This window comes from Podarcis pityusensis (genome assembly GCF_964106645.2).
Source record: "Podarcis pityusensis genome assembly, chromosome: 3".
In the NCBI taxonomy this organism is placed as follows: Eukaryota; Metazoa; Chordata; class Lepidosauria; order Squamata; family Lacertidae; genus Podarcis; species Podarcis pityusensis.
In genome coordinates this window covers 12,275,322-12,287,367 of record NC_138026.1, presented here as the reverse complement: position 1 = coordinate 12,287,367, position 12,046 = coordinate 12,275,322, and the positions used below count along the sequence as shown (strand labels likewise).

General features: G+C 48.1%; 1 protein-coding gene across 3 annotated transcripts in view; it reads right to left on the bottom strand.

Moving 5' to 3' along the window:
• The window catches only part of PLCB1 (phospholipase C beta 1), a 481,134-nt gene that overhangs the window by 28,910 nt on the left and 440,178 nt on the right, over positions 1-12,046 (bottom strand). The gene's annotated exons all lie outside the window — the stretch shown is intronic.

Sequence of the window (12,046 nt, the reverse complement as noted above, 5' to 3'; positions counted from 1 at the left end):
ACCTCTGGTCCATTGTTGAATCTGTTGCAGCACAATCTTAACCATGTCTATTCAGAGACAAACCCTATTTAATTCAATGGGGCTTACTCGCAGGTAAGCCAATACAAAAGATAGAATCCAAGTTAAAAGGTGACTGGACACTCTTTTCCCATGCAAGTCTATACATGTCACCAAGTTCACCTCCATGTCGCTTCAGAAGATCACCTGAAATGTTTCTTATATGCGTGGCAGCCATGTTTGTCCTTCATCGTATGCCCTGTTTGCATATGAATGAGTGCAACTGTGTCTAATTTTCACATGAAAGGGGGTATGTGGCTAAGGGAAGCTGAACTTATCTCTGCATCACCTCCATACATTACAGTGGTACCTCGGGTTACATACGCTTCAGGTTACATATGCTTCAGGTTACAGACTCCGCTAACCCAGAAATAGTACCTCGGGTTAAGAACTTTGCTTCAGGATGAGAACAGAAATCGTGCTTCTGCAGCGCGGCAGCAGCAGGAGGCCCCATTAGCTAAAGTGGTGCTTCAGGTTAAGAACAGTTTCAGGTTAAGAACGGACCTCCGGAATGAATTAAGTACTTAATCCAAGGTACCACTGTACTTCAGTTGTTTCTCCCTGCCCCATTCCATCTCAGTTCTGGCATTGGAACCTGCAGGGCTAGAGCAATGTGTGAATATTCAGATACATGCATATATGAGAAAAACATGCATGGGATGTCATGAGACATAGGAAACTTGGCAGAGAGAAAAGAGTGGAACAATGCGAGTGGATTCAGCTCCACACACCTATGGGTTTCCTTCTGATGTTAGAAGTACACCCCCCCAATCTCATATTAGACACGAACAGGGCAGACACGTAAACAGCAAACACATCTGCCTACACGAGGTCCAGTTTTGCTTTTAATGAAAGTGGAGAGTGTTTGGTACAACAGATTTGGGGAGGGGGGAGTTAAGATGAAGGAAAGCTTTAGAATCTCGCTTTTGCAGGCTATTTTTGTTGTTTCTTGCACCATTCAAGTCTGTACATCAATCCTGCTCCTCTCACTTGTCCCTAACCCCCTAAGCACTCGCTGCACCCCACATTGTGAAACAGTGCTAATGAAACTGGGATACAGAGGCAGCTTGGGTACTGCGGGGATTTTCATTATGAATCCACAATAGTCGTTCTGCACCAGCACGGCCACATTCAACACAGAAGCAGTCCAACTGCTGACAGTTGCTGACAGCAGCTGTTCCTTTCAGGACCAACCATCACCAAAAAGTAAAACATTAGAGTCTTTGTCAGGCTATGGCTTGCTTATGTTCAATTCTGAATCCTATCTTATTTTTGTTTGTTGCTTTACTGTATGTGTATGGTTGGCTCACAGAACAATAACTAAGATGTGGTGCAGAAATACAAAATGATATATCCTGATAGTGTTGGCAAATGTTAACCAAGTCACAAGGCACCCTGGTGAATCATTTTCAAAATGTGTGCTGCCTTGAATTATTTCTTTTTTTCTTAATAATAAGCAGAAGCTGAGCTAGCTCTGGCTACCTTTGTATGCAGTCACAACTCGGAGAAAAGCAGCCAGCAGTCATCTTTGAATGTGTACACATAAATATGCAGACCATATTGCTCTTTCTGTATTTATGAACTTTTTGGGTAGTGGTGTAAAAAGATCAGACAATCCAGCCTGTGGATTTGTGTATATGCTTATGATTAAAATATGGGTCTGAGTGAGTCAGCTTGTGTCTTGCTAAGATCCAGATCACTGGCAAAATCTACAGGGGCAGCAGATCCCAATGTAGATCTTCACTCAACCCTTCTTCCCTGGCTGGAAACCTCTGTGGTTTGCCTCAGATGCCAAAATGTCTTGGACTGGCCCTGCCTACTGGTTTAACTGATGTTGTTTCTAAATGAGAATGGTAATGGTGAAAGACATTATTGAGACTAGGACTCAGAGGTGGAGATGCCATTAGTACTTAGCTTAAAATTTATCTCTGAAGGCCTGCAGCCTGTACTTGAATAAAGCCCATAAGTTCTTATTTTAGATACTAAGGGCTTCCACCCCTGCAGTTAGATGTTTTAGACTGAGTCTTCTTTTGTTGCCTTATTAGACTTTACCGACTGGTGGGGTCTGTATTGCTCCCGGGAGGGAGGAAGGAAGTCAAATGACACCGAGGTTGATTCAGAGAAAGAGTTTATTCTGCTCTCCGGTTAGCAGAAGGCACTTGCGTAGTCAGTCCACAGCAAGTCCAAAGATGTATGATAAGACCCAGACATGCCATCCCTGCTCCACGGAACTGGCAAGGCCATCCATTGCCGTCACAGACTGATAAAGGAGAGGGCTTTGAGCACTTGTTTATATAGCTAGCTTTCTGTTTATACATTGACTCAAGAACTCAAGTTAATGCATTTTAGAAATGCTCCCTTGGAGGAGGAAAAATGAGGATTTTGGGTCCCGTTTCAGACTGACTGCACAGAAACCCATTCCTTCCTCCTTCATTTTGAGTTCCACCTTGCTAATGGGATAAAATGCCTTGACAGCACTCAGAATCTGACTACTACTCTTTCCAGAAATCACCACTTGCCACTTAAAGGTCCTTACCATTAATTTGATGCTCCCCGCTTCTTACTTCCTGCAGCACAATAGCCACAGACTTCCTCTGGGGCAACCCAGTCAGATGAGCAGGGTACAAATAATAATAATAAAAGAATTTCCTTCAGTCTTCCTTTCTCACATGTCCATAACTCCACACCACACTTAAACATCTTGCCCTGCAGATGTTGGACTACAACTCCCATAAGTCCCAGCCTGCATGGCAAGTGGTCAAGGATATGGGAATTGTAGTTTAGGAATACCTGGAGGCCACCCCTTCTTTACAGTCTTAACTCTTTTCATATCCTGACCTACACTCTCCAGTGTACTCATTCACAGAATATCAAGAGAACGGGCTGAAATCTCACGTTTACCCAGTGGGCACAGGGTATGAGTGAGGAAGAGTTGTGGTTCCTCCAGAGGAGGGCTTCCCTTTCCTCTCGGAGGGTTAGTTCCCCAAGTTCCTGTCTTGGGTTTACACATGTAAAGGTAAAGGGACCCCTGACCATTAGGTCCAGTCGTGGCCGACTCTGGGGTTGCGGTGCTCATCTCATTTTATTGGCCAAGGGAGCTGGTGTACAGCTTCCGGGTCATGTGGCCAGCATGACTAAGCTGCTTCTGGTGAACCAGAGCAGCACACAGAAACACCGTTTACCTTCCCGCCAGCGTGGTACCTATTTATCTACTTGCACTCTGACGTGCTTTCAAACTGCTAGGTTGGCAGGAGCAGGGACTGAGCAATGGGACATGTTTGCACATGTATCTCCTCAGAAATTCAAGGTCCCCTGCAAGTGGCTTCCACTGATAACAAGGATAGGTCTGGGGTGAAAAGGTCTCGGTGGTGCATAGCCCCAGCAACCCTTCTAGCTTAGTAACCTGTTGAAGTGGATGGGAGAGTCATTCTCACTGGCCAAATTACTCAGCCTATTCAACAACCTGAGGACACAAGTTGTGTGTGTGTGTGTGTGTGTGTGTGTGTGAGAGAGAGAGAGAGAGAGAGAGACTGACCAGGAATCTATGGTGGACCAGGGATCACTTTCAGACACTCTTCTCCCCCACCTAAGGAGGTTGAAATTGTTTGGGGAAAGCAGGAAGTGAACTTTACTCAGACCACACTGTTTGCATCAGAGGTTTTTCAGCCTCTTCTGATCAAGGCTTGCAGAGAGCTTCAGCTCACTGGGAGGAATCCATCATGCAGCGGGTGGGGGTTTTGTCCTTATAAATACAGGTAACCTCTTAACAGGCTGCTTTCCACGGCCCAATCCTGTCACCAAGGTCACCTTTGCAGAGTCCTATTTTGCATCCCGCTGACATTGATTCATGTTGCCAGATGGCAAAAGATGAAGCACAATCATTCAACACAATGTCTGACCTACTTACATGCCTAGCAATCTGCTGCCTCATGCTTGGTAAGAGCGTCAACGCTGTTGAATAAAAATGCAACTTGTTTTCTTAGTTAGCTTAGAGGTAGTGGGCATATTTTGCATTCTGAATGGAAGTGTTCCAGCAGTACAAATATGATAATTCCAACAGTTTTCTCTTGTCTTCCTTTTCTTTTCAAAAATTATTATTCAAGGGCATAAAAACACATGGCAAAGTGATGCTCCCTCATTCCTCGAGGGACGTCCTTTCAAAAGGAATTGCAAGTCAACCTTTCTGTAAAAGATTTTAATTGTGAAGTTCCTAGATTAGACCTGTTGGTGCTTTTAACATTCTAAAGAAGTCTGAAAGCTTAAGGTTGCTGCATATTTGTAAGATGACAGAAAGACAAATAGACATCTGTCGGCATGCATGTTCTGAATCAGCTGTCAATAACAATGCTATTTCTAAACAAGCAAAGCATAGTCACTCCAAGGAACTAGATGTGGCATCCAGGTATTGCAAAGTCCCAAGAGGTTGTAAATGATGAGGCAAGCCTTCCCAACCTATAGGGAAGGGCAGTGTAGCACATCCTTTGCCTGCCAAGGGTCCTAAATTCAATTCTCACAGGACCTCTTTCTGAGACCCTACAGAGTTGCTGTCAACCAGACCAGAGAGTTGGATGGTTTTGTTGATATAGGGCAGCTTCCTATGTCCAAGCCAAACACCAGACAGGCATGTTTGTAAGGATCCATAAGGATCTTGACAAATCAACACTTCTTTGTTTCATGTCTGATGCTAAAAAATGGTAGAGCAGTGTGCACCACCACACCATTGCGGCGCCACCATGTGCAGGTGGTGGGGTTGCATTCAGTTATACGATCATACAATTACTTAGGGTGGTGGTGTTCATTTGAATGGCAGGAAGCATTTCCTATTAACCCAAGCAAAACTCCTTTCCTTGCCATGGTGCAAACTGGACAGATATGTTTGGAAGGGCAAAATAGTTTCCCCAAACTATAAAAGTCAATTCAAACAGCTCTTGCCTGCAGTTGGTTTCGTGCCAATTTTGCAACATGTGAAAAAGAAATCCTTCCTTTTGCTTCACGCTGGATGGATTTTGCTTTTCGGTATTTTTCAGTGCTCTCAGATGGGAAAATAGTGTGTTTATTTTATCAAACGGGGTGGTGGGAGGGAGGGAGGGAGGGAGATATGCCATTCTTGATAAAACTTCAGACAAAATGTCAGCAGCAAAGAGGAAAGCATGATTGAAGAGTAACTAATTAAGGAAGAGAATGACAAACAAATCAAAATGTTTTGTATGTATGTGCTAAAGCCACTAATTTCCTCCCCCATTCAACTTAGCAACTAATTATCGTTGTCAAAAAAAGCTCACATCACTTCAGCAAATCCGTTTTCAAAAAGATGACTGCACGATGGAAGCTCCAACATAAAAATGTGGGTAGATTGGGGTGGGGGTGGGGAGTCTGAACTGGAGGTGACAATTCAGAAAGTGTGATATTTACTCCAGAAGCAGTGCTCAAATACAACCCTTTGTTTGCCAAAAAGCACTTGCCAATGATAAGATGCCATTGGGCAGAACACTGTGGATACCTTCCTTTAAAATGGTGGCTCCATGTAGGCATACTTTAAGAGTCTGATCTTTTATAATTCCAGTATAAACTGACCTCCTTTGTACTAATCTGTAGATTGGCACCTCATTATGCACCAGCTTTTGCAGTCCCCAATCATTTTGATGGTTCAAAAGTGCATAAAATATGTTAACAAGCGTGCTATTTTGAAAGGAAATAAATTTGAGAACACATTTCAAAAGAAAAGAAATTTCAAATATATACACAAATACAATTTAAATGCAAATTCTGATGCAGATTTAAACAAAACTGAATGTATTCATGAGTGAATACTGGAAACAGAATAATGTTGGATAGAAACCCCTCATTCTGAGGGACAATTCACCCCCATGAAAAGGTGGATGTTCCAGAAATTTCCATGATGTATTTGAGGAGGGTTTGGAAAAGCCTTTCCCCCATTTTAAACTTTGAAAATGGTCTCACTCATGCATCGAAGATGCTTAAAGACCACAGGAACCTCTTAACTTGGCCATATGGCCTGCAGAGGCAGGTCAGAATGCCAATGGGTTGTCTATTTTCATGCGTCCTGCAAATGATACTGCTGACTCAGATATTGACCCCTGGCCGACTTTGACAATGTCCTTGCCTCTGGTTCCTCTGTTTGCCTGCTCAGAAACTTTCTCCATGTATTCACCTGCCTCTGGACCCTCGGATCCTGGAATTTGAGCTTGCCCATGTTAGACTACACCCCTGTCCTCGACTCATCCCAGAATGGCAGCTCAGGGTAGATTCTTTTGAGGCCTGACTCACTGTTTTCAAGGTGGTCTGAATCACTGGCTAGTTGTGATACATCTTAAGTTGAGAAGAGAGTCCTAATTGCCCAATATGCAGAAATTATGAGTGGGAAAACAGCCTGTGTGGAAAGGATTTAGCATCCTCTTCAGCCTTTCAACTGTGATCAAATTCGGAGTCTCTCCTGGCTACGTTAAAGTGAAAATAAAAACAGTCAGAAGGCCTCCACATCATCTAGTTGGGCCTCAACAATGCTACATACACACATATGCCCAAGTTAAGAAATCACTGGAAGCTATTAGCACATTCTACTCCAAGATATAAGCATGAAAAGCAAGAATTAAGCTCACTGTCTCTCTTTTGCCTAATGCTACAGTAAAATCAATGTGCTAATCTACCTCCTGAAGGCTCTACACCACTCTAGTAATTAGCCTTTTCATAATTTCTTTCACCTGAAGAGGGAAAATTCAGATTCTTTTCATATAGAGACAGATGTTACAAATGACAGGACGTACAAATTAGGAAGAAGGTGGAAAGGAAACAAAAAACATGTTCAAAGCCTAGAGGCCATGTGAAGAGAGGTGCAACTGTGGAACTTGCTCCTCCTGGGTTTTATGAAGGACAATATAATTAATTGGTTCAAAAAAGGGGTCAGGCAAGTTAATGTGTGGTAGATTTATCAGCATGCATTAACCAAGAGGGCAAAGGAATGCATTATTCTCCACATGTGCCTAGATCTCTTGATGGACAGAAGTTAGACATGAACGACTTGGGGGAAAGAAAAAGAAGATGGGACCATTCTCCCCACTCAATATGACTTTTAAAAACTTTTGTTACTTGTGGAAATTCTTTTAATAAAAACATTAAAAAAGACACAAAGTAGGTTATATATTTCAAGTACCCTTGAGATATGTCCTCTTCTTTTCTGCTGCATCTTTTGGACCAAAAGAGCAATAACTGACACCTTGACACTGCCTGAGAATGGGACAACTTAAATTTGAGACAATGGAAGAGCAAGAAACAGAGTTTTAAAACACCCTGTCTGGTCTGGGATACAAGAACACTTGTATTTGTTGTCAGCGTGGACATGGCAGTCTCTTCCCAGCTTTAAGGGGACAGCACCTATGAAAGGGTATACTGGGCAATTTCACTCTCCTTCAATGAAGTAGCATCAGAATGAGGTCACAATGGCCAGTCACTTTTCTTCAGATACGAAGCATCAGCATGAGGTCACAATGGCCAGAGTCTCTCCTTCAAGTGGGCAGTTTGGGAGCACATTGGTCAGACAAATGGTGGTCGCACAACTCTTCCTCTTTCATAGAGGCAGGTAGAAGCAAGAGTCTGGTGAGTACAGCCTCCTTCTTAAGAGCAGTGAGCACATACAGGATGCTGTAGGCACAGCCTCTCTCTCTGACTGAGGTGGACAGTAGCCATGGGTGTGCAAAATGGCCACACTGAATTGAACAGCAACATGTGGGCAGAGAAGCAGCACGCAAAGTATTTAACTCAGAGGCTCCATGATCACTGCAGATGGTGACAGCAGTCACGAAATTAAAAGACGCCTGCTCCTTGGGAGAAAGGCGATGGCAAACCTTGACAGCATCTTAAAAAGCAGAGACATCACCTTGCCAACATAGGTCCTGTTATGTACTGAGTTGAATAGGATCCAAACTGTAGCAGTCTGATTGGTCCTAGAACAATAGGATCCAAAAGGCAGCAGTCTGATTGGTCCTAGAACAATAGGATTCAGAATGCAGCAGTCTGATTGGTCCTAGAACAATGCAGCAGTATGATTGGTTGGCAGGAACCACCCAATCCTGCTCCAGATAGAAGTGAATCCACAACCTGATTGGCTTACAGTAGAATTCCAGAATTAGCCAATCATGTGCAGCCCATTGTGTAAATAATGTATATAAAGCAGATACTGTGAGGGGACATTTATTCATTCCTCCTCACCACTATGAGCTGAATAAAGAGCATGAAATCACTTTGCGACTCTGAGTATATTTCACTGGCGACGAAGGTGGGATCCCGCTGAGCTGACTGCCACACACAGCACCGCAGCACCGCCAACTGCCGCACCGCTGCCTCGCACCGTGTATCCAGGCTTCAGCTCCGGGGCACAAGGAACTCAGAATGGCAGCCAACAGCAGCTTCTCGCCATTCAACCCAGCATCTGGAGACTGGGAAGCGTACGCCTCCCGTTTCACCTTCCTCCTAGAAGCCAAAGGGGTCACCGACGAAGAAGACGCCAAGAAGAGGGCGATATTCTTCAGCGTCTGCGGAGAGGAGACGTTTGAAATCGCCCGGGCTCTCCTTGCGCCTGAAGACGTCGCTACTGTTCCATACAAAACAATAATGGAACAGCTGAAGGGGCACTTTTCGCCGCAGCCCTCAGTGGTGGCTCGTCGAAATGCCTTCTACGCAAAGCGGCAAGCCCCTGGGGAAACCATAACTGGGTTTGTGACCTCTCTCCGCCAAGCCGCCCGGTTCTGCAACTTCTCAGAGCTGGAGAACATGCTTCGCGACCGCCTCGTCGGTGGCCTGAAGGATGAGAAGCTGCAACGACGCCTCTACGCTAAGAAGGACCTAACGTTCCAGGTCGCTCTGGAGGAGGCCCTGGCAACAGAAGCTGCCGAGAGGTCGACCCAAGAGGCACGGCCGAGCCTGCCATCCCAACCGAGGGTCCACCATGAAGACCTCACCGACGACTCAGGATCCGACAGGGAGGAGGTGCACCGAGTACAGCAGCGCACTCAAGCAGCGCACAGACCACAGCTGCCTCGACGAGAAGGAGGGAACTGCGCAAGCTGCGGGGAGAGTCACGAGAGGAGGACCTGCCGTTTCCGCAACGCAGAGTGCAGGCAGTGCAGAAAATCGGGACACATCGCCCGGGTGTGTCGGGCTCGGCCCACCCGACACCAGGCATCAGATGACCAATCCAAGAGCCCTAGGTCCCGGGGCCCAACGCACCAAGGCAACTCGACGGAGCTCACGGACTTCCAGGTATACCAGTTGCCCCACCCCAACGTAGAGAAAATTTATGTAGAGGTACAGATAGAGGGGGCCCCATGCCGCATGGAGCTTGACACGGGTTCAACTCTATCCATAATCTCGGCAAGGACCTTAAGGAAACTGTGTCCCACTGGGGGTCCCAAACTCAGGCCGGCCCCATTCACCCTCCGGGACTTCCAGAAACGTAAGGTCCCCACAATGGGGGTGGGGACCTTCAGGGTGCAATACCGAGGGCGGACGCGGCAACTGGACTTGCTTGTGGTCAAGGGCCCCTACATTAGCTTACTGGGATTGGCATGGTTTGGACCACTGGGGCTAGCTGTCACTGGGGTGAACCACACTAGCTTACAAGTGGACGTGGACGCCATATGCAAGGAATTTCCAGGGGTTTTCGATGGGAAATTGGGACAGTATACGGGCCCCCCCATTGCGCTACAGCTTGACCCCGCAGTACGACCGGTCAGGCTCAAGGCCCGCCGGGTCCCGTTCGCCTTGAAACCCCGTATAGACGAGGAATTGGACCGACTCGTAGAGCAAGGAGTGCTGGAGCCGGTGCCTAATGCTCCCTGGGAAACCCCAATCGTCACACCCGTCAAGCCTAATGGTTCGGTCCGCATCTGCGCAGACTACAAATGTACCATAAACAAGGCCCTCACGGCCCACGCATACCCAGTGCCAGTGGTCAGCCATGTCCTTGCCACCCTGGCTGGGTCGAAAATTTTTGGCAAGCTGGACTTGGCCCAAGCATATCAACAGCTGCCAGTAGATGAGGCCACAGCAGAGGCACAGACGATTGTGACGCACAGAGGAGCGTTCAGGGTAAAGCGGCTGCAATTCGGTGTCAGCGTGGCACCAGGCATATTCCAGAATATAATGGACTCTCTCCTTAAAGGGATTCCTGGCGTCACCCCCTTCTTCGATGATGTGTTGATTGCCGGCCCCACACCAGAGGAGTTTGAGGACCGCCTCCGCACCGTTCTGCACCGTTTCCAGACGGCGGGTCTCAAGGTGAAGCGGGAAAAATGTCTACTAGGAGTGCCTCAGGTGGACTTTCTGGGATTTATGGTGGACGCAGAAGGGGTCCACCCGACTGGGGACAAGGTACGGGCCATTTGTGATGCCCCAGCGCCCAAGAGCAAGACTGAACTTCAGGCCTTCTTGGGACTATTGAACTTTTACCATTCCTTCCTTCCCCACAAGGCGGCGGTAGCGGAGCCCCTACACAGACTCCTGGACAAGCGGGCCCCTTGGGTGTGGGGCCAGCACCAGGAGGCCGCATTCCAGGCAGTCAAGGACTTGCTTGTCTCAAACTCGGTCTTGGCACACTTCGACGAGAGGCTGCCGGTGGTGCTAGCATGCGACGCCTCACCCTATGGCATTGGAGCTGTCCTGGGGCACCAACTCCCGGATGGAAGAGAGGTACCGGTGGCGTACTTTTCCCAGACACTCAACACAACCGAGCGGAACTACTCGCAAATCGACAAGGAGGGTCTGGCAATCGTAAAGGGAGTAAAAAAATTCCATGATTTCTTGTACGGGCGGCCCTTCACCGTGGTGACTGACCACAAGCCGTTGCTTGGCTTGTTTGCCCCCGAAAAGCAGACCCCCCAAGTGCTGTCTCCTCGCGTCCTCAGGTGGTCAATTTTCCTTGCCAGCTACCAGTATGCACTGATTCACCGACCTGGGAAGGCGATGGGCCATGCGGACGCCCTCAGCAGGCTACCACTACCGGAAACAGGCCCTGACCCAGCACCTGCACAAGAGGTTATGAGCCTGGAGCTGCTTCCCGACCGCCCCATTCAGGCACAAGAAGTTGCACACCATTCCAAGAAAGATAGGGTCATCTCCCGGGTCCTGGACTGGGTGTGGAGGGGATGGCCCAGCAGCAGCCCCGGGCCAGAATTCGCCGGCTACACAACCCGCAAACATGAACTGTCGGCCCACAAGGGGTGCCTGTTATGGGGAAGCAGAGTCGTTGTTCCCCAGCCCCTCTGCAAAAGGGTCCTCACAGCCCTACACGAGACACATCCAGGGGTAGTAAGAATGAAGGCCCTTGCCAGGAGTTATGTGTGGTGGCCGGGGATCGATGGAGAGATAGAGGCCTGGGTCAAACACTGCCAGGCCTGCCAAGAATCCCGCCCAGATCCCCCAAGGGCCCCAGTCCAGTCCTGGGAGTCCGCCCGAGCACCATGGTCACGCCTGCATGTGGATTTCGCTGGCCCCTTTCAGGGGAAAACATTCTTCATAGTGGTGGACTCCTACACCAAATGGCTGGAAGTCGCACTGGTACCGTCCACTTCCATGTCCGCAGCCATCCGGGTACTACGCAGGCTGTTTGCAACCCACGGGCTCCCTGACACTCTCGTCTCAGACAACGGGACTGCATTTACGTCAGGAGAATTCCAAACCTTCACAGCGCAGAACGCCATCCGCCACATCCGTTCGGCGCCGTTCCACCCTGCCACCAATGGCCAAGCAGAACGCATGGTGCGGACCACCAAGGACACCCTTCGCCGCATGACGCAAGGGGACTGGGAGTACCGCCTTGCCACATTCCTTCTAGCACAGCACAGCACCCCCAGCTCAACGACTGGCCGGAGCCCCGCTGAACTACTAATGGGTCGGCGCCTTGCAATCAGATTGGACCGCCTTCACCCCGATAGAGCTCAGGATGAGGTAGTGGTGGGGGAAGGCAGGAACCCCC